The 23,984-nt window shown below is 39.7% G+C and overlaps 1 non-coding gene across 1 annotated transcript; it reads left to right on the top strand.

The window, feature by feature from the left end:
* The first annotated feature begins 21,057 nt into the window (after positions 1 to 21,057).
* On the top strand, positions 21,058 to 21,164 carry LOC127116996 (small nucleolar RNA R71). The gene has a single exon (XR_007801761.1). It is a non-coding gene; the product is annotated as a small nucleolar RNA R71 (small nucleolar RNA).
* Positions 21,165 to 23,984: the final 2,820 nt, after the last annotated feature.

Genomic DNA, 23,984 nt, shown 5'->3' with positions numbered 1-23,984 from the left:
CGCTTATGTCAAAAACTGCGGAAGAAGCTAAAGTCATTATTGAACGGATGGCCCTCAATGATCACCAAGGTCAACATGATCGTAGCCCTTCACAATGTAAGCCGGGAGTTCTTGAGTTAAATACCAATGATGCCATCCTTGCTCAAAACAAGCTACTCTCTCAACAAGTGGAGCTTCTCACTCAACAAATGGCCAAGCTTCCACAGCAAATGAAAGAGATTCAAGGGTTTCAAGTTCAGCATCAAGTAGCATGTTGCGAATTATGTCAAGAGGATCACCCTACTGGTTTTTGTCCTCCACCCCAAGAAGAAGTGAGTTATGTGAACAATCAAAATCAGGGCTATCAAAGACAACAACCTAACAATCAAGGCTACCAACCAAGAAACAATCAAGGCTATCAACCATCAAGGTTCAACAATCAAAATTTTCAGCAGCAAAGTCCTTACCAACATCCAAATTCTCAAGGACAGCAGTCGCAAGCAGGAAATTCCAAGCTAGTGGACACTCTTCCATGGCAAATCAGAAGAGTAACAAAGCAGCCATTAAAAATCTGGAAAATTAAGTAGGCCAACTTGCGAAGCAACTGTCGGAACAAAGCGCAGGATCCTCCTTTTCTGCTAACACTCAACCGAATCCAAAGGAGCATTGTAAAGCAATTGTCACGAGGAGCGGTAAAGAGTTGGTAAGTGAAAAAGGTGAAGAGATTATAGAAGAGAACAATATGGATGGGATGCTGGAAGAAGAAGACATGGTTGGTGGAAGGGAGAATGCTGCTGGAAATGCTCAGTTCGCACCGCGAACCACCTTCGCGCCGCGAAAAGAGCAGGTTTTGCCAAGGAGCAGCAGATTGATTTGGACGTGAAAAAGGATGCTGAACCAAGGAAGAAAAAGAAATCAGAGAAAGGTGTGAGCGTCATTCCAACTCAACATCTACCCTATCCACATGCTCCATCAAGGAAGGACAATGCTAGGCATTATGCACGGTTCATGGACATCTTCAAGCAACTCCAAATCAACATTCCATTTGCTGATGCATTAGAACAAATGCCACGGTATGCTAAGTTCATGAAGGACATTCTTACAAAGAAAAGGAGACACGTGGAAGACAAAACCATATTGCTTGATGCACGGTGTAGTGCCATTATCCAAAAGACTCTCCCAAGGAAGGAGTCTGATCCGGGCCGAGTTGTTTTACTGGTAACCATTGGAAGCACATACATTGGAAATGGTTTGATTGACTTGGGTTCTAGTATAAATTTAATCCCCCTCTCCATTGTTAAAAGATTGGGGAATGTTGAGATTAAATCGACAAGGATGACTCTACAACTAGCCGACAAGTCTACCACCTCACCATACGGAATCGCTCAAGACATGCTTGTGAAAGTGGACAAATTTTTGTTTTCGGTGGACTTCGTGATAGTAGAGATGGATGAGGACCGTGATGTACCTCTAATTCTTGGAAGACCTTTTATGAAACAGCCCGGATGATGATTGACATAGATGATGGGCTAATGAAGGTGAGAGTGCAAGACGAAGAGGTGGCCTTTAATCTTTTTGAAGCTGTTGATACCTCAGGATTGGCATTAATTTTAGAAAACAAATAATGTAACCACCTCTGTTGTTTTAATATGTTGGGTTGAAGAAATTCAACATCTGGACCAACATGTCATGTACGATGTCACGACATCAGGTCTGTGACATCGCACATGTGTAGAAGACTGAATTAATTAATTCAGTATATGTCATGGGATCAGCAAGGATATCTGGTGAATATCCTAACTCCCTTGTGGAGGTCTTGAAGACTAAATCAGAATATATATAGGCTCTAAATATGGAGATATATATGGAGAGAGTTTAGGAACTTGAAGACCTTGTTTGTAGCAGAATTTTTCTGCTGAAGTTGTAACAGCCAAGAACAAGTCTGCTGCGATTTCTGAAGGCCCAAATCCAGTTGGGTGATTAGGTTATAAATAGCTGATTGTAACCTAGTTTTTGTAAGCCTCTTAGAATGAATTTTTAGGGGTGTGTGTAAGGTAAACCTCCCAATCTGTGGGAAGGTTACCATGTGTTTCTCAGTGGTAAACCTGAGAGTGTTTGTTACTCAAAGCCTGTAGGCAAGAGTGATTATGTTCTTGAATGAAGCTGTGAAGCAAGTTCAAGGTGTTTGCACATTACATTGTATTTGTAGTGATAGGAATGGAAACTGGAGGTTTCTATCTAGGAGTTCCTAGGTATAGATTGCATTGGGTAGGGATTAAGTGATAAGTTGTAAACGGGGGAGTTTAACTCTGAATTGATACTACTAATAGTGGATCTTCTTCCTGGCTTGGTAGCCTCCAGATGTAGGTCATGTTGGACTGAACTGGGTTAACAATTTCCTGTGTTTGTTTACCTACTGTATGTTATAATCCTGTCTGCCATAATTCAGGTTGTGTTACAGTCTGCCAATCAAGTTAATAACAAACCTGATACATAGCCTTCTGTTGGAATGTCAATCAGAATGTTTTGACATTCATCAACAACAGCACATATTGTTTAATAAGCTGATGATTTCAGTTCAGTATGTAGTGAAGTCTGGATTTCCAAAGCATAACAGACCTGGCCAAAAGATCATTGTGAAACTGTCAAACTGGATGTCTTGACAGTTCTTCCAGTAAGCTGATACTGTAGTAGAGACTGGTTGGTCTTTTACAGTACAGCAAATTTAGCACAGTCTGTTTTCAGGAACTAAACAGACTTAGCATATGGTTCTGGACTTGGATGTCAAACGGAATGTTGTGACATTCATTCCTGACAGCATATGCTGAATTGTTGGATGGTTAGTTTTTCTGTTTCAGGATTTTTCTCAGGCTATTCTTCAGGAATCCACCAGCTGATCTAAAATCTAGGAAACTAACAACTAAGCTACAATTAATGAACCTGGCAAATAATCTATTTGTTAGCTCCTTAATAAGTGGAGATTAGTTTAACTTGTTACAACCTTTAATTTAGGAAATACAAGTACATGACCAACAAACTGGAACAATGTAACAGATAATGTCCAAAACAGGATTGAGACATCGTGCTGATATCTGTGTAGGAAAACAACAGAAGTGAAGGATATGGTGCACATAACTAGGTGTCCCTCCATTCTAGGATGACATAGAAGGAGAGGTCGTGACACTGTGAAAAGGTGCACATTGGTACAGAGTGTAATAACTGTCTTGCTGTAATAGGTACAATGTTAGATCAGATGTCATGACTTGAAGTAGAACATCTGAATACTGACTACGCCAGAATTTCAATTGGTATCAGAGCAGGCATCCTGTTCTGTCTCTGGATGAGATCCATGGGCGATACTTTCTGGCAGTTGGCAAGGAGTTATGTTAGTACTGATGCTGGAACCTGTGTAAGGTCTGTAATTCCTTGAATGGTCCCTTGAAGTAGGTGGATGGACTGTTCATGACAGGAATGGTGTGTACCTGTCTCTGGAGGTTGGCAATTGGCCTGTGTGTGGGATAGTTGTGCCAGTACTAACTCACATTCAAACCTGGTATGGTCTTGGAGGCCGATCTGGTGAAGTGTGTGTTCATAGGTTGAGTGGTATTATGATTTCCGCTGCATAATACCTGGCAATGCTCAAACTCTGATGTAGTTTCCCCTCATGTGGATAAAAGGCTGTTGTGGTCAAGATCTCATCATAATCTACTGAAGATGTCAAAGATACTTGAGTCTCCTCAAGTCCACTCATCATGACGTTCTCACTTCAGGATGGTAAGAATCACTTAATCACTGATTCTTTTACTCTCTTGAGTAGTATATATGAAGACCTTGAAGACCTTCTAGGAAGGTTTGTTCCAAGGAGGTGCAACCAATGTTCTATGTGATGTTAGAACATGTTGTTCAACAAGTATGCAGCTACTGGTTGAAGAGCAGATGTGTTTGGGTTTCAAACAAAGGGATAATTCTGTTTGGAACCTACTCCTGACCTGGAAGAGGAGACATCTGTGTGTGATCAGTTGACAAGGGTAGGGTCAACTGTATGTGTGCTCAAGAAGGTCACCTTTAGAAGTCTGATCTCTAGAAGTTGAGCTGGTTGAGATGTGACATTGTGCAATCTCCTGCTGTGTGGCATATTCCTGCAGTTTGATCAGGGTTGGATAGTTGTTCCCTGAAGTACTAGTGTGTAGGAAGACAAGTCCCCTGAATGCTAGCAGTCAAGAATGGGGTAACCTGATGGCTATATCATTTAAGAGGATTGGAACCATGAATCTTGTTATTCAAACACCACGTTCAGAAGTGGCAGTTCTTTCAAGGAGTGAGAAGATGAAGATTCAGAGGTTGGTTGAGGTAATATGCTCTGGCAATGCATATCTACTATTGACTGGTGTTGTTTGTCTCACTAGTACTTATGGTTAGCTCGAGTCTGATTGGTGTGATTGGAGGAGTTAGTTGTCACTGGTAGGGATGGTGTATGTCAGGTTGAGACATATGTATACAATGCATGGATATTGGTGTGGAGTTTCCATGATTGTTAAGTTGAGGGGGAGTTGTGGTTAACCTCCTCAAGTTTGGTCATCCTAGGGTCGGGTTGGCTGTTGACCTGTGTCACATGGGTTCTGGGTGTTGTGTGACACATTTGCAAGGAAGGATTCATCTCTCTCATTCCTAAGGGTGAATCTAATCTGGAAAGAGTCTCAAGACTGTTGAGGTGCTTGCAAGCAGAAGATGTTGACACAAGAAGAGTACCTTCAAAGTATTCTTATGGTGGAAGTATCTGAAAGGATAATTGGGAAAGGATTTAAGATCAATGTCTACTTGTGTCAAGTACAAGTATTTAATTGATTATCCTTGGAGCTCAAGATAACTGATGTTCTTAAAGATGTTGGAACATCTCTTCTTCAAGACCCTGTGCAGAATCACAGGAAGGATAGTACATTGGGGTATGATCTATCACTTTGGTGGCAGCAAAAGCGTATGATCGCTGAAAAGGTTTCCTGGCAAGGAACATGTTCAGCCTTGGTGTGTACAAGAAGAAGAAGGCATCATAGTCTTGATGGTGGTTACTTGGATCAATTTATTTCTGATCTAGGTAAGGAAGTGCATTGGCTAATGCACATTGTGGAGTCAAGAACAAGTGACAGCATTCTTGACATCATGGAAACAGCCTTGCTTTAGGAAGTGGAATCCTTGGCAGAGCTGAAGGGTTAGTTTCCAACTGGTCCTTCTGAAGACTCATACATCAGAGTGTCTGATGTCTTTGGAGAAGAAGCAGGGATTCATCAAGGTGTGAGCTTGGATGACTTAACTGCAAACCTGCAGGATGGAGGTTGTTTACTCAAACTTGGTTCACAATCAAGTCTATGAGAACATTGAACTCTTGTTCTGTGAAGGGAGGAAGTTCTTTCAAGTGGCAGAAGAAGGAGCTGAATTCAACAGCTGGATGTCAAGCACAATGTTGTGGCATTCGGTTCAGCATCAGATTCTTAGTTGGTGAAGTGGCACATCAACTTGAGATAGAAGGATCTACAGGGGTGTAGACTGAACAGTTCAAAAAGTTGAAGTTCAAATCTTGCTTGGAAGGTCAGAATATCTTGGGGAGAAGTCTGATAAACGTGGGGAGGTCAAAAGGCAGCATTTGACCTTGTCATATGAGAATTCATGAAGGAGGTAATCAACCAGTGGCAATTGGTCTATCTCAGAAGTGAGTTCGAAGAATCAAGATAATCAACATAAGGCAGCTGATTATTCTTGAGGAAAGTCTGAGACAAATTACTCTTGAGCAGATAAGTATTAAGTTGAAGACAAAAGGAGGTGTTTTCTATTCATCCCTTGGAGCTTGTGGTAGGAGTTCTGAGCCATCTATGGAAGATTATCTCTTGTAATGGGATGAAAATGTAAATGTCCCAATTTATATCTGGGTTCTTCTTGATCAAGCTGGTGACTCAGTGATATCTGAAGACTATCAGATGGTGTTCCCTGTTATGTGTGAAGGATGTCCTAACGAATGTTAGAAAATTTTGTGAAGTGACTTTCTGTTCTGGTTAGAAGAGAGATTGACACAGAGTGTGGATGCGTTCAACCAAGGGAGTTGAATAGAGGGTGCGCTCTTGAAGACATGAAGATGAGTCTTATGTTTTCCATTCATCAAGTGGGTTGAGTTCTTTTTGAATCAGGAAGTAAGTGAAGGTCCAACCATGTTGGATATGTGTGATCTCCAGGTTTCAAGAGGAGAGTTGGGTGCTCATGACAGGGGGAGTTGTGCCTTTGTGCTGCAAGCAATCACCAAGCTTGTGGTCTATGTGCTCTCAGATAACTAGGTATGGCACCTTGTTAGTTATCAGGATGCTGTGATGTGTGGCAAGGCTGAGTGAGCAGAAGAATATCTGACCGGATGTCATGACAATTCCCTGGACAATGCTGTCAATTCCTTCTGAACCTTAAAGTCATTAGGAGTTATGAGGGTGATGTGGCTAAGTCTGATAAATCAGAATAAGCCTGATGGCTACAGCTGTGTGGTACAGGGGGAGTAACCATCTACTGAAGTGTGAAAAGTTGGCTGTAGCAGTGCTAGGTGTCAAGTCCCTACTGGAGGTATGACAGGGGACTTGGGATATGTTGAATACTGGCTGAATGCAGGAAAAAGCCGCGTGAAATGTTAAGACATCGCGTGCAACGTGCCTGACTGCATATATGGAATAGTCTCCATGCACTGGAACGGCTGTTTTGGAAAAGAAACAGTCAAGAGCTATAAAAGGTATTCAAAGATAGTCTGAGATTTTGTTGGTGATTCTCTGACTGGTTCTTAGCAAAAATAAATGCATCTTGACCAAGCATTTATTTCTACCGGAAATTCCTAAGCACGGGCTGGACTATTTAAAGGATGCAAGAGCCCTCCTCTCCTCACAATAGAAACACTCCATTCTCAAAATCATGGGGTATGTTAAGGTCTAGGCAAGCTGCGCCTGGATCTGGTTTTGTGAGGGGTGCCTTTACAAATGTTTAGCTAAAAAGGGGGAGAGAAAGAAACATAGTCCTGGGGTCGGGAAGCAAGCAGATCACTGTGGTAGCAAACAGAAAGTTGGGGTTAGACACAAAATTCACCAACTGGATTACCACTTGTGTCTTGTGATCTGAGTTAAGAGGACAGTTGTGCCTTGTAATCTGAGTTACATCAGTTGTGTACTCAGCACTACATATTCTTCCGGAAGCTCTCCTGTTGAGGGGAAGGGTTCTGGTACAACTGACCCGTGTACCTCTTCTTCCTCATGTACACCATCATTGGTGTTCATGGTGGGGGGAGATAATAACAGAGGTTTATTTGTTTTAGCTAAAATTTGCCAAAGGGGGAGATTGTTGATACCTCAGGATTGGCATTAATTTTAGAAAACAAATAATGTAACCACCTCTGTTGTTTTAATATGTTGGGTTGAAGAAATTCAACATCTGGACCAACATGTCATGTACGATGTCACGACATCAGGTCTGTGACATCGCACATGTGTAGAAGACTGAATTAATTAATTCAGTATATGTCATGGGATCAGCAAGGATATCTGGTGAATATCCTAACTCCCTTGTGGAGGTCTTGAAGACTAAATCAGAATATATATAGGCTCTAAATATGGAGATATATATGGAGAGAGTTTAGGAACTTGAAGACCTTGTTTGTAGCAGAATTTTTCTGCTGAAGTTGTAACAGCCAAGAACAAGTCTGCTGCGATTTATGAAGGCCCAAATCCAGTTGGGTGATTAGGTTATAAATAGCTGATTGTAACCTAGTTTTTGTAAGCCTCTTAGAATGAATTTTTAGGGGTGTGTGTAAGGTAAACCTCCCAATCTGTGGGAAGGTTACCATGTGTTTCTCAGTGGTAAACCTGAGAGTGTTTGTTACTCAAAGCCTATAGGCAAGAGTGATTATGTTCTTGAATGAAGCTGTGAAGCAAGTTCAAGGTGTTTGCACATTACATTGTATTTGTAGTGATAGGAATGGAAACTGGAGGTTTCTATCTAGGAGTTCCTAGGTATAGATTGCATTGGGTAGGGATTAAGTGATGAGTTGTAAACGGGGGAGTTTAACTCTGAATTGATACTACTAATAGTGGATCTTCTTCCTGGCTTGGTAGCCTCCAGATGTAGGTCATGTTGGACTGAACTGGGTTAACAATTTCCTGTGTTTGTTTACCTACTGTATGTTATAATCCTGTCTGCCATAATTCAGGTTGTGTTACAGTCTGCCAATCAAGTTAATAACAAACCTGATACATAGCCTTCTGTTGGAATGTCAATCAGAATGTTTTGACATTCATCAACAACAGCACATACTGTTTAATAAGCTGATGATTTCAGTTCAGTATGTAGTGAAGTCTGGATTTCCAAAGCATAACAGACCTGGCCAAAAGATCATTGTGAAACTGTCAAACTGGATGTCTTGACAGTTCTTCCAGTAAGCTGATACTGTAGTAGAGACTGGTTGGTCTTTTACAGTACAGCAAATTTAGCACAGTTTGTTTTCAGGAACTAAACAGACTTAGCATATGGTTCTGGACTTGGATGTCAAACGGAATGTTGTGACATTCATTCCTGACAGCATATGCTGAATTGTTGGATGGTTAGTTTTTCTGTTTCAGGATTTTTCTCAGGCTATTCTTCAGGAATCCACCAGCTGATCTAAAATCTAGGAAACTAACAACTAAGCTACAATTAATGAACCTGGCAAATAATCTATTTGTTAGCTCCTTAATAAGTGGAGATTAGTTTAACTTGTTACAACCTTTAATTTAGGAAATACAAGTACATGACCAACAAAATGGAACAATGTAACAGATAATGTCCAAAACAGGATTGAGACATCGTGCTGATATCTGTGTAGGAAAACAACAGAAGTGAAGGATATGGTGCACATAACTAGGTGTCCCTCCATTCTAGGATGACATAGAAGGAGAGGTCGTGACACTGTGAAAAGGTGCACATTGGTACAGAGTGTAATAATTGTCTTGCTGTAATAGGTACAATGTTAGATCAGATGTCATGACTTGAAGTAGAACATCTGAATACTGACTACGCCAGAATTTCAGAAGCTATGAAGCATCCAAACGACAAGCATGATTCTTTCCGAATCGATGCAATTGAAGAGGAGGTAGTGAAAGGTCGCGAACCAAATTCGTATTTCTAATCCTCTAGAAAGATCCCTTATCGGAGCATACAATGTGTTGACCGACAATGAGGAACGTGAGATCGAAGCAATGTTGCATGAGTTAGAATCTTGTGGTGAGATGACCTATCAAGAAGAAATAACAGAAGACTTGGATGCGATGAAGAAAACGGAAGAGCAAAAACTAGAGTTGAAAATGCTTCCGTCACACTTGAAGTATGTGTTTCTTGGAGACGAGTGTACGAAACCGGTGGTTATAAGCAACACATTGTCCACACAAGAGGAAGACAAGTTGATTCAAGTATTGAAAAAGAACAAAGGTGCAATAGGATGGGTGTTATCCGACTTGAAGGGTATTAGTCTGGCCTATTGTATGCATAAGATCATGATGGAGGAAAATTTCAAACCAGTTGCGCAACCTCAAAGGCGTCTAAATCCATCGATGAAAGAGGTAGTCCGGAAAGAAGTTGTCAAACTCTTGGAAGCCGAAATGATTTATCCTATATCCGATAGTGCATGGGTGAGTCCGGTACAAGTAGTTCCCAAGAAAGGTGGCATGACGGTTATCAAAAACGATAAAAATGAGTTAATTCCAACGAGAACGGTGACCGGGTGGAGGATGTGTATCGACTATAGAAGGTCGAACCAAGCTACAAGGAAAGATAATTTCCCACTACCTTTCATGGACCAAATGTTGGAGAGGTTAGCCGGCAAAAATTTCTACTGTTTCTTGGACGGATATTCGGGGTACAACCAAATTTCGGTAAATCCGGCAGATCATAAGAAGACAGCTTTTACGTGTCCTTTTGGCATCTTTGCTTACCGAAGAATGCCTTTTGGATTATGTAATGCACCAGCCACATTTCAACGGTGTATGCAAGCTATATTCTTGGACTTAATAGAAGAATGCATTGAGGGGTTCATGGATGATTTCTCTGTTTATGGATCATCTTTTGAATTGTGCTTAAAACACCTTGATGTAGTTTTGGGGAGATGCGTGGAGACCAACCTAGTACTCAACTGGGAAAAATGCAATTTTATGGTCACCGAGGGTATAGTACTTGGTCATAAGATTTCTTCTGAAGGGCTAGAGGTGGACAAGGCCAAGGTGGAGGTTATCGAGAAACTACCACCTCCAACTAACATAAAAGGGATAAGGAGCTTTCTAGGACATGCCGGTTTCTACCGGAGATTCATACAAGATTTTTCAAAGATTGCGAAGCCATTGAGCAGTTTGCTCAACAAAGGTACGCCTTTTCTTTTTGATGAATCATGTCTTAAAGCTTTCTTAGATTTGAAAGAAAAGTTGGTCACCGCACCCATAATCGTAGCACCAAACTGGAACCTTGATTTCGAACTCATGTGTGACGCTAGCGATTATGCAGTTGGTGCGGTGTTAGGACAAAGACGCGAAAAAAAAATTCATGCCATACACTATGCTAGTAAAGTGTTGAATGAAGCACAAGTTAATTACGCAACAACTGAAAAAGAATTACTAGCCATAGTATATGCATTGGAAAAATTTAGAGCTTATTTGATTGGTTCAAAAGTTGTAATCTACACTGACCACTCGGCGATAAAATATCTGCTTACCAAGCCGGATTCCAAACAAAGGCTTATTCGTTGGATCCTTTTATTACAAGAGTTTGATCTGGAAATTTGGGATAAAAAAGGTTCTGAAAACTTGGTGGTGGATCATTTGTCTCGGTTGGTCAATGTAGACATTACAAACAAAGAAGAGGAGGTGAGAGAAGAATTTCCAGATGAAAAACTTTATGCGATTCAAGTGAGGCCTTGGTTTGCTGATTTTGCTAACTACAAAGCAACCGGTTTAACACCGGAAGACCTCACTTGCAATCAAAGAAGGAAATTCTTGGCAGATGCAAAATATTATGTTTGGGATGATCCTTATCTGTTTAAAGTAGGAGCAAATAATATTTTGAGAAGGTGTGTAACAATTGAGGAGTCAAGAGACATTCTTTGGCACTGTCACAACTCTCCGTATGGAGGTCACTATAGTGGTTTGAGAACAGCCACTACAGTACTCCAATCAGGTTTTTATTGGCCATCTTTATTCAAAGATGCGCATGAATATGCGAAGAGTTGTGATACATGCCAACGGAGTAGAGGAATAGGAAAACGGGATGAAATGCCTTTAACCAACATGCTAGAAGTGGAAGTTTTTGATTGTTGGGGTATTGATTTCGTTGGCCCATTCCCCTCTTCTTTCTCAAATGAGTACATACTAGTAGCCATTGACTATGTCTCGAAGTGGGTAGAAGACATTGCCTCACCTAAGGCCGATGCCAAAACAGTGATTAAATTTTTAAATAAAAACATATTTTTGCGTTTTGGTGTGCCTAGGGTGTTGATAAGTGATGGAGGCTCACACTTTTGCAATACACCTCTAGAAAAAGTTCTGCAACTTTATGGTGTAAAGCACAAGGTGACCACTCCCTACCACCCACAAGCGAATGGTCAAACGGAGGTTTCAAACTGGGAAGTCAAACGGATTCTGGAGAAAACAGTCTCGAATTCAAGAAAAGATTGGTCCTTAAAACTGGATGAAGCTTTGTGGGCATATCGCACTGCCTACAAAGCACCTATTGGGCTAACTCCGTTTCAAATGGTGTATGGGAAGACTTGTCATCTTCCAGTGGAAATGGAGCATAGAGCATTATGGGCTCTTAAGTTCTTGAATTTCGACTCCACTCTAGTTGGAGAAAGAAGAAAAGGTCAACTCCATGAATTGGAGGAACTAAGGAATGATGCGTACCATTCAAACAAGCTGTACAAGGAAAAGGTAAAGGCATACCATGATGGAAAGGTCCTTCATAAGGAGTTTCATGTTGGACAAATGGTATTGCTTTTTAACTCGAGGTTGAAGTTATTTCCTGGTAAGTTGAAGTCGAAGTGGTCAGGACCATTTGTTGTCAAGGAAGTACGGAATTATGGAGCCATTGTGATCGAGGATCCAAAGTCACAAGATAGCTGGATTGTTAATGGTCAAAGACTAAAAATTTATCATAGTGGTGACGTAAACCGTGATGTGTGCGTAATTTCCCTTATCTGGACCGGGCTAATCGAGGTACCGTCGAGCTCTTAACGATGTTAAACAAAGCGCTTGTTGGGAGGCAACCCAACGTCGTAAGTTTGCATTTTATTTTTCTCTGTTGTGTTGATTTTCATCTCTGTTAAAATTTTAGAATTTGGGGTTCTGTTTTTCACAGTTCGCCCCACGAACCCAGTTTGCGCCGCGAACTGAATGAAGAGTCTCAGGTCGCGCCGCGAACACTGTTCGCCCCACGAACAGTGCGTGACAGAATCACTTAAATTCTGTTAGGTCATTTTCATTTTTCATTTCAACACTTTTTCAAAACACCAACTTTGCCGCGCGTTCATCTCCACTCTCAAAAACCCACCAAAAACTACAAATCTTCATTTCCCCAAGTTCCTAATCTTCATATTGCTAGCAAGAATTAGTGTTTCAAAAGGTATGTACTCCTCAGTTCCTCTTTTCCAATCCCTTTTGGGTTTTACATTTAGGGTTGGTTAGAAATGGAAATTTTTTGTAGATTGCCTCTTGAAATCACTATGCATGTTTAATTTAGATTAGGATTAGGCTAGATTTGAAAACTTTGACTGTTGGGAGTAGATTGCTTCCCCATTTTTGGAACCCTAGGAAGCTCTGGGATTTCCTGGTTCGCAGAGTTCGCGCCGCAAACTGGGAATTCCAGAACCTTGTTTTGTGCTGATTGATTGCTAATTCTCTCTGTTTGTTTTGTGGGTGCTCTGATGTTGAATGCAGATGTCGAAAAGAACTAAAACCATGGCACCCCCTCAATCCCGTTCAATAAGAAGGTTCATAAGCGATGAACACGAGGCACGATTCGAGAGCTTAATTAAGAGAACCATCTTGCCAGAGAGGTTTATCCGTCTAGCTCCAACTGGGACTTATCATAGTGTGGTTGCAGCTTTTGAACGATGAAGGTGGATGGAACTATGCGAACCAGAAGCAGCAATTAACTATGACATCGTTCGGGAATTTTATGCAAATGCTATGCATCAAGAGGAGGGGACAACTTTCATCTACCGATCAAGGGTAAGAGGTAAGATTGTTTCCTTTGGAAGGGATGACATTAATGTATATCTGTGTAATCCCCTAACTCTTGGAGAGGGCGAGTGTTATGAGTACCGTACCATGGAGTCAACTAACAGGTGGAATCTTGAAGCGATAAATGCTACCTTGTGCATTCGTGGAAAATCTTTTGACCTCAATGATCAAGGCCATCCAAAATTGTGGAAAAGAGAAAATTTTAATTTGGGAGCTAGGGCCTTTCTGGTGGTACTGTTAAGTAATATTCGGCCAAGGAGCCATACCACTACAATTCCTCTGGATGTAGGGTGTTTGCTTTACTGCATCATGGTTGGGAAATCTGTGGACGTAGCGTCCCTCATTGCGGAAGAAATAAGAAAGATGGTTTTAAGTGGAACCAATTTCGGCGGTAAAGCAGGTGTACTCGCATATCCAGGACTGATCATGGGACTGTGCCGTCAGGCAAATGTTACCATCCCAGAGGAAGTACACTTCTCCATCACCAGTGTGATCAATGACGCATATATGAATAGGTTTCTACAAAACCAAAATGATAAGACTGACGCACCTGGAACTTCTTCATCCAGAGCCCGAGCCAGACCCCGACCTCAACCTCACACTACCCCAGGCTTTGATCAGATGGCGTTTGCCAATTACTGTTGCGAGAGCTTTGAGGCCTCCAAGAGGTCTCAATCATTTCTCTTCGATGCCATGCAGCAGCAGTTCAAATACACGTTTTTGGCGCCAGAGGCCCGCACTTTTCCTTCTCAAGCAGACTATGCAGCTTATGCTAATTGGCCTGAGGGCAGGCCAGATTTTATGGGGGGTGCAAGACGTAGTGCAAACCCTAATGAGGAGATGGAGGACGTTCTTGGAAATGTAGGTGGTGACCAAGAGGAGGAGGATTGAGAATTTGGAGAATTGAGAAGTTGTTGTCTTTCTGAGTTTTTTTTGTATTATTTCTGTTTTTGTTTTTGGAAATTTGTGATGTACATTTGGGTGGCTCTAGTTCACCATAACATTATTTTGGCACTTTATTTTTGTTAGTGTTTTGACAATTGCATGAATGCTATTTGAGATTTAAGTGTGTTTTAATCAAATTTTGGTTTACCAACATTTTTGTTTAATTGTTCTTATTCTTAAGTTAAGCTTTAAGCAACCGAGAAATGATCGCAAAGAAAGAAGCATAGGACACTTCTAGTGGTGATGATAAGAATTAGTGTCGGCATTTCAAGGTACACTTTATCGCTTTCTAGACTTAACAAGAGTAGTTTGATGGTGTGTGCAAATTCCATGTCATAAATTCATTGAAGTATATGTCATTTTTGGATCAAAATAGGACTTAACCAATTGTGAGGAGGCTTTGCATTGTACACTAAAAAGCGGGAAACCAAGCATTATTTTAACTCATTTGTGTCATGCTAAATCATGCATCAATCTATTTTTGTGTGAAAATTTTGAAAATGATAGAGGCATTGTTTGTGAGAAAAACCACTTGACCAAAAAGTTTGAATCAACTAACCTTGTGAGGAATAATCCTTAGTTAAACCCCTTTGAGCTTATTTTAGGATTCATTTCATTGATCATTGAAAAATCGATTGAAAATCGTGGAATAAATGAATCCTAATTTCTTTCGTACCAATTGAAACCCCAAATCGAGTTGTTTGCAAATTTTGCCTTTTGCTTATTTCTAAGTAGGGAGCATTTTTGAATAAATTTGGTTTCGGAATCTAAAGTTGGGGAGAGTATAGTGAAAAGTTGATTAGAAACTTGGAAAAGTGAGTTGTTATGAAAGGGTAAAAATATGAAATGAAACAAGAAAAAGAAATCACCCTTGAAACCATAGAGCAAAGAAAAAAAAGCAAAGAAAATGCTCATGGTTGTGTGGATTTGAAAAGAAAGAAAAAGAAAAAGATAGGGATCAAAGAAAGGGAAATTGTGTAGAAGTTGAATGATTGGGAATGCTCCCTTAGGATAGGCAACTTTGTTGAATTCTCTTAATCATATCCTTTCTTGTAACCTAAGCCACATTACAACCTTGAAAGACCTCTTGATTCTCATTTTTCACATGATTTGGTACTTGTTGTGATAACCGCATGATTTGAGTTGTTGTTGATTTAATTGCTTGGATGAGTGAAAGTAACCCTTCATGTTATTCATCATTATTTATATGATGTGTGTGTAAGTTTGATTCAATTTTGACATATATGGCTTTGAATTCATTGGAATGATTTTTGCACTCAACCACTTTCCTTATTCCTGTTTTGTCTAGAATTGAGATAGGTGGATTGAGAAAATTTCCAAACACTTTTGAACCATTTGAATGTCCTTGGTAAATTCTTGTTTCAATCTTTTGTGTCATTGCCTTGGTTGTGAGGTTGGAAACTTTTGTTTAGGGACAAACAAAATGCTAAGTTGGTGAGAGTTGTTAGGGACCAATTAGTACTACTTTTTATATCATTTTATTGGTCCCTTTTACCAAACTTTGATGTAATTACACACTTTTGCTCTTATTAATTTGTATAAATGCAATTAGATTTAATTTATTTTGTGTTGAATAGTTATTTCACAGATTTTTAAGTTTTGTAGGACTTTTAGATGAAAAAGATTTTGGAATGTAACACCACATCTTGGATGAAGCTTGCAAAACAAGGAAGCTGGTAAAGCATCAGTTCGCGCCGCGAAGGCTGCGAATCCAGCAAGCTGATTGAGAGCCAAAAATGTTGTCTTGCAGAAAAATCTGTTTGCCATTTTGGTGTCTGCCTTGGAATAGCTTTTCTGCTTTGGATGAGAATGACCAATTAAGGAAATGTCAACCCTTTTTGTAAAGAAAAATACATTATTCTAGGGATTCATTCATTACATTTCAGATTGATACATTGAGAGATTTTTGTAAGAGAGAAAACAGAGTTTTTCTTCTTAAACATTCTACTTTGTAACAATGATGATGAGGAGCTAAACTCCCTTTTTGTCAAGATTGGAGGTAGTAGCTATTCTCATATGTTTATGTATTCCATTTGATTTATATATATGATAAAGATTGTTGATGTATTGAATATTATTTTTGCCCTAAGTTGAAAACCAGATTTGAGTAGTTGTCGAGAGAGATTATTTGAGTCTTGACATAAAACAGATTTTCTAGTAGTGAATAAGTTGTAGAGATAGATTTATTCATTATTCTTCTTTGGTATCAAACATTAAAGATTGTTATATTGATAGTTAGGTGGAGAGATCGTCTAAGGATCAATATAGTGATTATCACAATATCGTTTAGACATAAATGACTTTGAGAGGATACTTGAATATCATCAATAATCTTAAATCTATATAGTTATCATAAGGAATCATAAGCATTTGAAATAGTGAACTCCAATCTTGCCAAGCTTTTACATTTGATAAAAACCATTTTACTGTTTTTAGTGACCTTTACTCATAAGAGAATTTTCCAAACAAAACAACTTATTACTTTCTAAACTTATAACATTTGAATTATAGAACGGCGGTAATATCAACCAATCTCTGTGGATACGATATAAAAATATTTGCCGAAGATATACTTTTCAACAGTGGCATGATATCCCGTAGACCAACTGGTACGGTGTAGTTCTAATAGGGGTTTTGTAAGCAGTTCTGTAAGCCCACCATGCTTCTGTTAGCTTTTCAGACCAATCTTTTCTAGATATTGATACAGTTTTCTCCAAGATCTGCTTAATCTCTTTGTTAGATACTTCCACTTGACCATTAGTCTGGGGGTGATATGGTGTTGCTACTCTGTGTTTCACTCCATATTTCCTTAAGCGTTTATTAAATATACTGGATATAAAATGCGATCCACCATCACTTATCACAAGTCGTGGCACTCCAAATCTGGGAAAGATATTATTCTTGAACATCTTAATGACTACTCTTGTGTCGTTGGTGGGTGCGGCGATAACTTCTATCCACTTGGACACATAGTCAACTGCTACCAAAATATACTTGTTTCCCAATGAAGATGGAAAAGGTCCCATGAAATCAATACCCCAAACGTCAAATAGTTCTACTTCTTGGATGTTCTTCAAAGGCATTTCGTCACGTCTTGAGATGTTTCCAGCGTGTTGGCACCGATCACATCGGACAATATAAGCATGGACATCACACTATAATGTCGGCCAATAAAGACCAGCTTGAAGGATCTTAGGTAGGTCTTGGATGTGCTTGAATGTCCACCATAGGGTGAAGAGTGACAATGTTCTATGATGTTTCTGACTTCTTCTTCTGGGACGCAACGTCGAAATATGTTATCAGTTCCTCTTTTGAAAAGGAGTGGTTTGTCCTAATAGAAGTGTCTTATATCTTTAAAGAATTTCTTCTTCTGTTGATATTGGAGGTGAGGTGGTATGATATCAGCGGCTAGATAGTTCACAAAATCAGCATACCATGGTACTCTGCTAATTTCTGAAATTGTCTCAAGGTTGTCTCTATCGGGTTCAAGGGGAGAAGTATCTATCTTAACTATCAGTTTGTCATAGGTGAAGTCATCATTTATAGGTAATTGATCTGGCTTTAAATGCTCTAATCTGGAAAGATGGTCAACAACTACGTTTTCTGTTCCTTTTTTGTCTCTAATGTGTAAGTCGAATTCTTGTAGCAAAAGGATCCACCTGAGTAATCTAGGTTTTGCATCCTTTTTCCTCAAAAGGTAACGTAGCTGCATGGTCTGTATAGACTATAATCTTAGATCCTATAATATAAGACCTAAATTTATCGATTGTAAAAACTACAGCTAGGAGTTCCTTCTCTGTTGTTGTATAATTTAATTGAGCGGTATCTAGGGTTCTAATAGCGTAATATATTACGTGTAGTTTCTTATCTTTTCTTTGCCCTAAAACAACTCCTATAGCGAAATCGCTAGCATCACACATTATTTCGAAGGGTTTAGTCCAATCCAGGGTTTGTAGAATGGGTGCTGAAATTAATGCTTGTTTTAAACGGTTAAAGGCTTCGATGCATTTTTCATCGAAAATGAATTCGATGTCTTTCATCAGAAGGCCGGTCAGGGGGTTTGTTATTTTAGAGAAGTCTTTTATGAAGCGTCGGTAGAAACCGGCGTGTCCAAGGAAACTATGGACTTCTCTAACTGTGTTAGGAGGGTTAAGGTTTTCTATAACTTCTATTTTTGCTTTATCAACCTCAATGCCTCTTTCAGATATTCTATGTCCTAATACTATGCCTTCTTTAACCATAAAGTGGCACTTCTCCCAGTTTAACACAAGGTTAACTTCTACACATCTCTCTAGGATTTTCTCAAGGTTAATAAGGCAGTTTTCAAAGTCTAATCCACACACCGAGAAGTCGTCCATGAATACTTCCATGATTCTGTTGAGATAATCCGTGAAGATTGACATCATACAACGTTGGAAAGTAGTTGGCGCATTACAGAGTCCAAACGGCATTCGTCCATAAGGACAGGAAAAATCCAGAATATCCATCAAGATAACAGAAGTAGGAGTGTCTGGAAAGACGCTCCAGCATTTGATCTATAAATGGAAGGGGGAAATGGTCTTTCCTAGTTTCCTTATTGAGCTTCCTATAATCTATGCACATACGTCATTCGCCTTCTATGCGTTTAGCGACATGCTCTCCTTTTTCGTTCTGCACGACTGTGATGCCTCCCTTCTTGGGTACCACATGTACATGACTTACCCACTTACTATCAGAAATCTGATAGATTATACCAGCTTCCAGTAGTTTAAGGACTTCCTTCTTTACTACCTCGCTCATTACAGGGTTGATTCTTCTCTGATGTTCCCTGGAAGGTTTTGAATCTTCCTCTAGCGAGATCCTGTGCATACACACGGATGGGCTAATACCTTTTAAATCAGAGATATTGTACCCTAAGGCAGATGGGTATCTTCTTAAAACTTTCAAGAGTCGATTCATCTCATCTTGGTTTAAGGTGCCACTAACTATTACTGGGCGGTTCATTTCTTCATCCAAAAACTCATATTTTAGGTTCTTGGGTAGTTCCTTAAGTTCTTGGGTTGGTTTTTGAGAATTAGGTGAAGGGTCTGGAGTAAGATCCAGACATTCGTTAGTGTGAGGTTCCGTTTCTTCTAACTCGTCATCCTTTTCATTCGGGTTTGAAAATGGTTCGATCTTAGGTTCTCCTTGATCAAATTCTCTTATGCACTCATCTATGATATCAACCGCATAACATGCGTCTCCTAGAATTGGTGCCATCAGGAATTTCGAAAGAATGAACTCGATCTTTTCATCCCCTACTTCGAAGATTAATTTCCCTCTTTTGACATCTATTATAGCTCCGGCTATTGATAAGAATGGTCTACCTAAAAGGATAGGGATATCTTCGTCTTCTTTGATATCCATGACCACAAAGTCTGTTGGGATATAAAGTTGGCCGATCCTGACTGGGATGTCTTCTAAAATGCCTACAGGATACTTAATAGACCTATCAGCCAATCAGAGGGACATCTTAGTTGGCTGAAATTCTCCTAGGTTTAACCTTTTGCATACAGCTAAGGGCATCAAACTCACACTAGCACCTAAGTCTAGGAAAGCTTTGTCGATCACATGACTCCCTAAAATGCAAGGTATAGAAAAACTACCAGGGTCTTTCTCCTTCTTAGCAAGTTTATCCTCGGAAATAAAGTTGCATTCCAAGGGTTTTGGGTCGTCAAGCCTACGCTTGTTGGTTAAGATGTCTTTGAGAAATTTGGCGTAAGACGGAATTTTGGTGATAGCTTCGGTGAAAGGAATCTCTACATGAAGCTTTTCTATCACCTTTATAAATTTTTGGTATTGGTTGTTGACTTTGGTTTGTTTAAGTCTTTGTGGATATGGGATTTGTGGTTTGTAAGGGGGTGGTGGTTTGTAAGTTTTATCCTTGGCTTCACCTTCTTGGTTGGTTTGTTTCTCGGGTTCCTCCGGTTCCTCTTCTTAGTTGGTAGGTATATATTCTTTAGAAGTTTTGGACTCGCTCATTGTTGGGTTATGAGGCCCTTCGTAAACGGTCCCACTTTGTAACGAGATATCGTTAGCTTGCCCTCAAGGGTTTGGTTGAGGTTGTCCAGGGAATTGGCCTCCAGGTGTAGTTTGTGGGGCTTGGTTTTGTGCTGCCTATGAGATATGGGTTTCAAGCATCTTGTTATGAGTGATTATCTGATCAACCTTGGTTCCTAATTGCGTTATAAGTTTGTTTACGTGAATGTTCTAGTTTAGGAATTCTTTGTTTTGCTGAGTCTGGCCCGATATAAAGCTCTCCATGATCTTCTCAAGGTTAGACTTCTGGGGCACAGCTTGCATAGGTTGGTTTGGTTTTTGGGCTTGATAACCTTGCGGTCTATGAGGTGCATGATTTTGGATAGGGTTCTGGTTTTTATAGGAGAAATTCTGATGATTCTTCCATCCAGGGTTATAAGTGTTTGAAAATGGGTTACCTTGGGCGTAATTTGCTTGGTCGGTGTTCAGGTTGTTTAAAAGGTTACACTCCACCAATTCATGTCCTTTAGATCCACAGAGTTCTCACTCTGTGTGGACTACTGCTACGGTGTTAGTGTTTGTAGACATATGTTCGATCCTAAGGGCTAAAGCGTCCATTTTTGCCTGCATCATGTCTAGAGAGCTTACCTAATGTATTCCACCTTGGGTCTCCTTTGTCTCTATTGATGCTCCCCATTGGTAATGGTTTTGGGCCATATCCTCAATTAGGTCACAAGCTTCGGGGTAAGGTTTGTTCATCAGCGTGCCACCAGCGGCAACGTCGATGCTCATCTTGGTGTTATAATGGAGTCCATTGTAGAAGGTATGAACGATCAGCCATTGTTCTAGGCCATGGTGTGGGCAGACTCTTAATAACTCTTTATATCTCTCCCAAGCTTCAAAAAGCGATTCTCCTTGGTTTTGAGTAAATCTAGTTATTTGGTTTCGAAGAACAACAGTCTTACTAGGGGGAAATATCTAGCAAGGAATACTCTCCTAAGGTCTTCCCAAGTAGTTATTGAATTAGCTGGAAGTGAATCTAACCATGAACGTGCTCTATCCTTGAGGGAGAAAGGAAATAATCTCAAACGCATCGCATCTGGTGAAGCGCCGTTAGATTTAAAGGTGTCGGCTAGTTGGATAAAAACTTTTAAATGTTGATTTGGGTTCTCATTAGCGAGACCCGCGTATTGGTTATGTTGCACTAATTGCAACAAAGACGGTTTAAGTTCGAAATTGTTAGCAGGAATAACGGGGTTTACTATACTCGAACTAGGTTCCTCGTCAGAGGGTTGGGCAAATTCCTTAAGAGGTCTCCTATCGCGATTCTCAGCCATAGCTTTCTTAATTCGGATGACTAAGAGGCGTGTACGAGTATAACATTCGGGTTCCGCTAAAGGATCTACTAAATTTCCGGTACTACGGGTTCTTCGCATTTACCGGCTAATAATGCCTTAGCCTAGATGGTGTAACAACAGGGTACGAAATTTGACGAAGTTGGTCCCCGACAACGGCGCCAAAAACTTGATCGTGTGTTTCGCAAGTGCACGAATTACGTCAAAGTAATATAAAAGAATATCGATCCCATAGAGATCAATCGTCAATCTATCGATTACTATCGCTACGGTGTTTATGTAAGGCGGTATAAAAGAGTTATTGGGTTTGCAAAATAACAGTAAATAATAAATGCAGCTAAAGATAGGTTGAATGTATCTCACGTCAGTTAAGTGATGTTTCGATCGTCTAAATAGAACTACTTATGAGGCAATATTTTCTACTCTTGAAAAGAATCCATTTAACAGGAACTGTTGCTTTCGCGTATTCAGAACCGAGTTTACCCTTAAATTAAGGCCTTTTATTGTCACTTATAAAAGGTGCGTAGAACGCTAAAGTAGTAAACCTATTTTTAAGAAATGAGACTCGTAAACTTAGTTGAAAAGTGATTTTGATTTGGAAAGTTTACCCAAGGAGTTTCCTGATTTTAAATCTGTCAACGCGTCCGAAAACAGTTTCAAAATTAGTTTTTCCTTAAAGTGGTAAAAATTCCTAGTTACTAAGCCAGGGTGCTTTCGCACTCCTCGAATAATTAAAACTAACCAAGTTTGTTTTAGAAAACAGAAGTTAAAAACCAAAACAGCCTTTAAATTATTTCTACAGATTGAATATGTTAAACATTACTTTAACCGCGATCCTTGCATTCTAACCTTTAAAAGATTTAGCCAGACATGGTAACACAAACAAACGTAACGGTATTAATCATGATGAAAAGTTTATTTTAGAATGTGAGGCGTAGAGAGCGAGTAAAGTGCGTAAAATAAATAAAATAAAGCGAGTGCGGAAAATAAATAAAGTAAAGCGAGTGCGAAAAATAAATAAAGTAAAGCGAGTGCGGGAAATAAATAAAATAAAAGCGATGCGGGAAATAAATAAAATAAAAGTGATGCGGGAAATAAATAAAATAAAAGAGATAAATAAGAACCTACTCCAAATGGAGGGCTTTAAATCTGGTACAAAAGTAAACCTCCAACTTCTAAAGCTAAAGACGATGGCAACTCGAAGTGACCCAACTCAATCTCACTAAGGTGCGATAACCCCTCGATGTGACGGATTACCGCTATTACAAATGATAAATATATGCTTAGTGTTGTAAAACTAAGTTGGATGATTAGAAAATGAAATGGAACGAACAATTTATAGAGGATTTCAGCAACTAGTAAAGACCATGGTGCCCTCTAACTTCTCCTTAGTGGTGACGTGATTTCCAAAGGTGGCGCCCGCCATGTGTGTAAATGGGGTGGATCATGGGAACATGGCGGTTACCTCCTAGTTGAGGGATGATGACTCATGGCTTCTCCTATAGCGGTCGCCATGTGCAACGTCATGTGTGTAATTTCGCCGAAAAACCCTAATTTTAGATCTTTTTGCTTCGTTTCTTCCAAAAGAGTCTGAAAGTGCTAAATATCTAAAAACAAGAGAAAAGAGAGCATAATACAAACAAAATGATAATAAAGTCCTAATAAACATGTGAAATTCGAGTCAAAAACACGGTGTAATTCAGTGTGATCACTTTGGCGAAGTCACTGATTACGTTTGGCTGCTGCGTCATGCTTATGCAGCTTGCACTACATTTGCTTTAACTCTGTTTTTTATGTTGTCGTAGCAGCTTTGTATTTGGACTTCCATTTTGTAGCTTATGGTTTATGTATTCATATGAACATGTGATGGGTTTTCGTTACTCATAATGCAATGGTTGGTTGGATCATATTGTTTTAATGTTTGATTATGAAGCTTGTTGTGCTGATTTTAGCTTATGGCTTGGGTGATAAGTAAATTGAACTTTCTGGTTTATGTTTCAGGATGTGTGGATCATTGAGTATTTTTGACCAAGGCTTTAAGTGAAGTTTAGCTCATGTCCTGATTGTTGCTTCACATTTGGTTCAAAAGGGTTTGCGTATTGGGATCTTCTTGACAAGTCTGCGGAAATTGCAGTAACAGGCTTATATTATATTGCCCTTTGTACTAGCATGTATATTTGGACTAAATCTGCAGCAAGTCTGTTATAGGCAAAGGACGGGATTCCGAGCAATGTCTTTTATGCTGCAGGCCTCAAGTGGCTAGTCCATAGCAAGTCTTTGATTGCATTCATCTTTCCCCTGGTTTAAATGGCTTGTTCATGTCTCAAATTCATGTTATGCATTTCTGGACTGTAATGTAGAACCTACTGACTTTCCGATTATATTGTCAATATGGTTAATGTAATTATCTCATGATGAA

This window comes from Lathyrus oleraceus, chromosome 1, assembly GCF_024323335.1.
Source record: "Lathyrus oleraceus cultivar Zhongwan6 chromosome 1, CAAS_Psat_ZW6_1.0, whole genome shotgun sequence".
Taxonomy (NCBI): domain Eukaryota; kingdom Viridiplantae; phylum Streptophyta; class Magnoliopsida; order Fabales; family Fabaceae; genus Lathyrus; species Lathyrus oleraceus.
The sequence above is the reverse complement of the archived record's forward strand: the minus strand, read 5'-3'. Positions and strand labels throughout refer to the sequence as shown.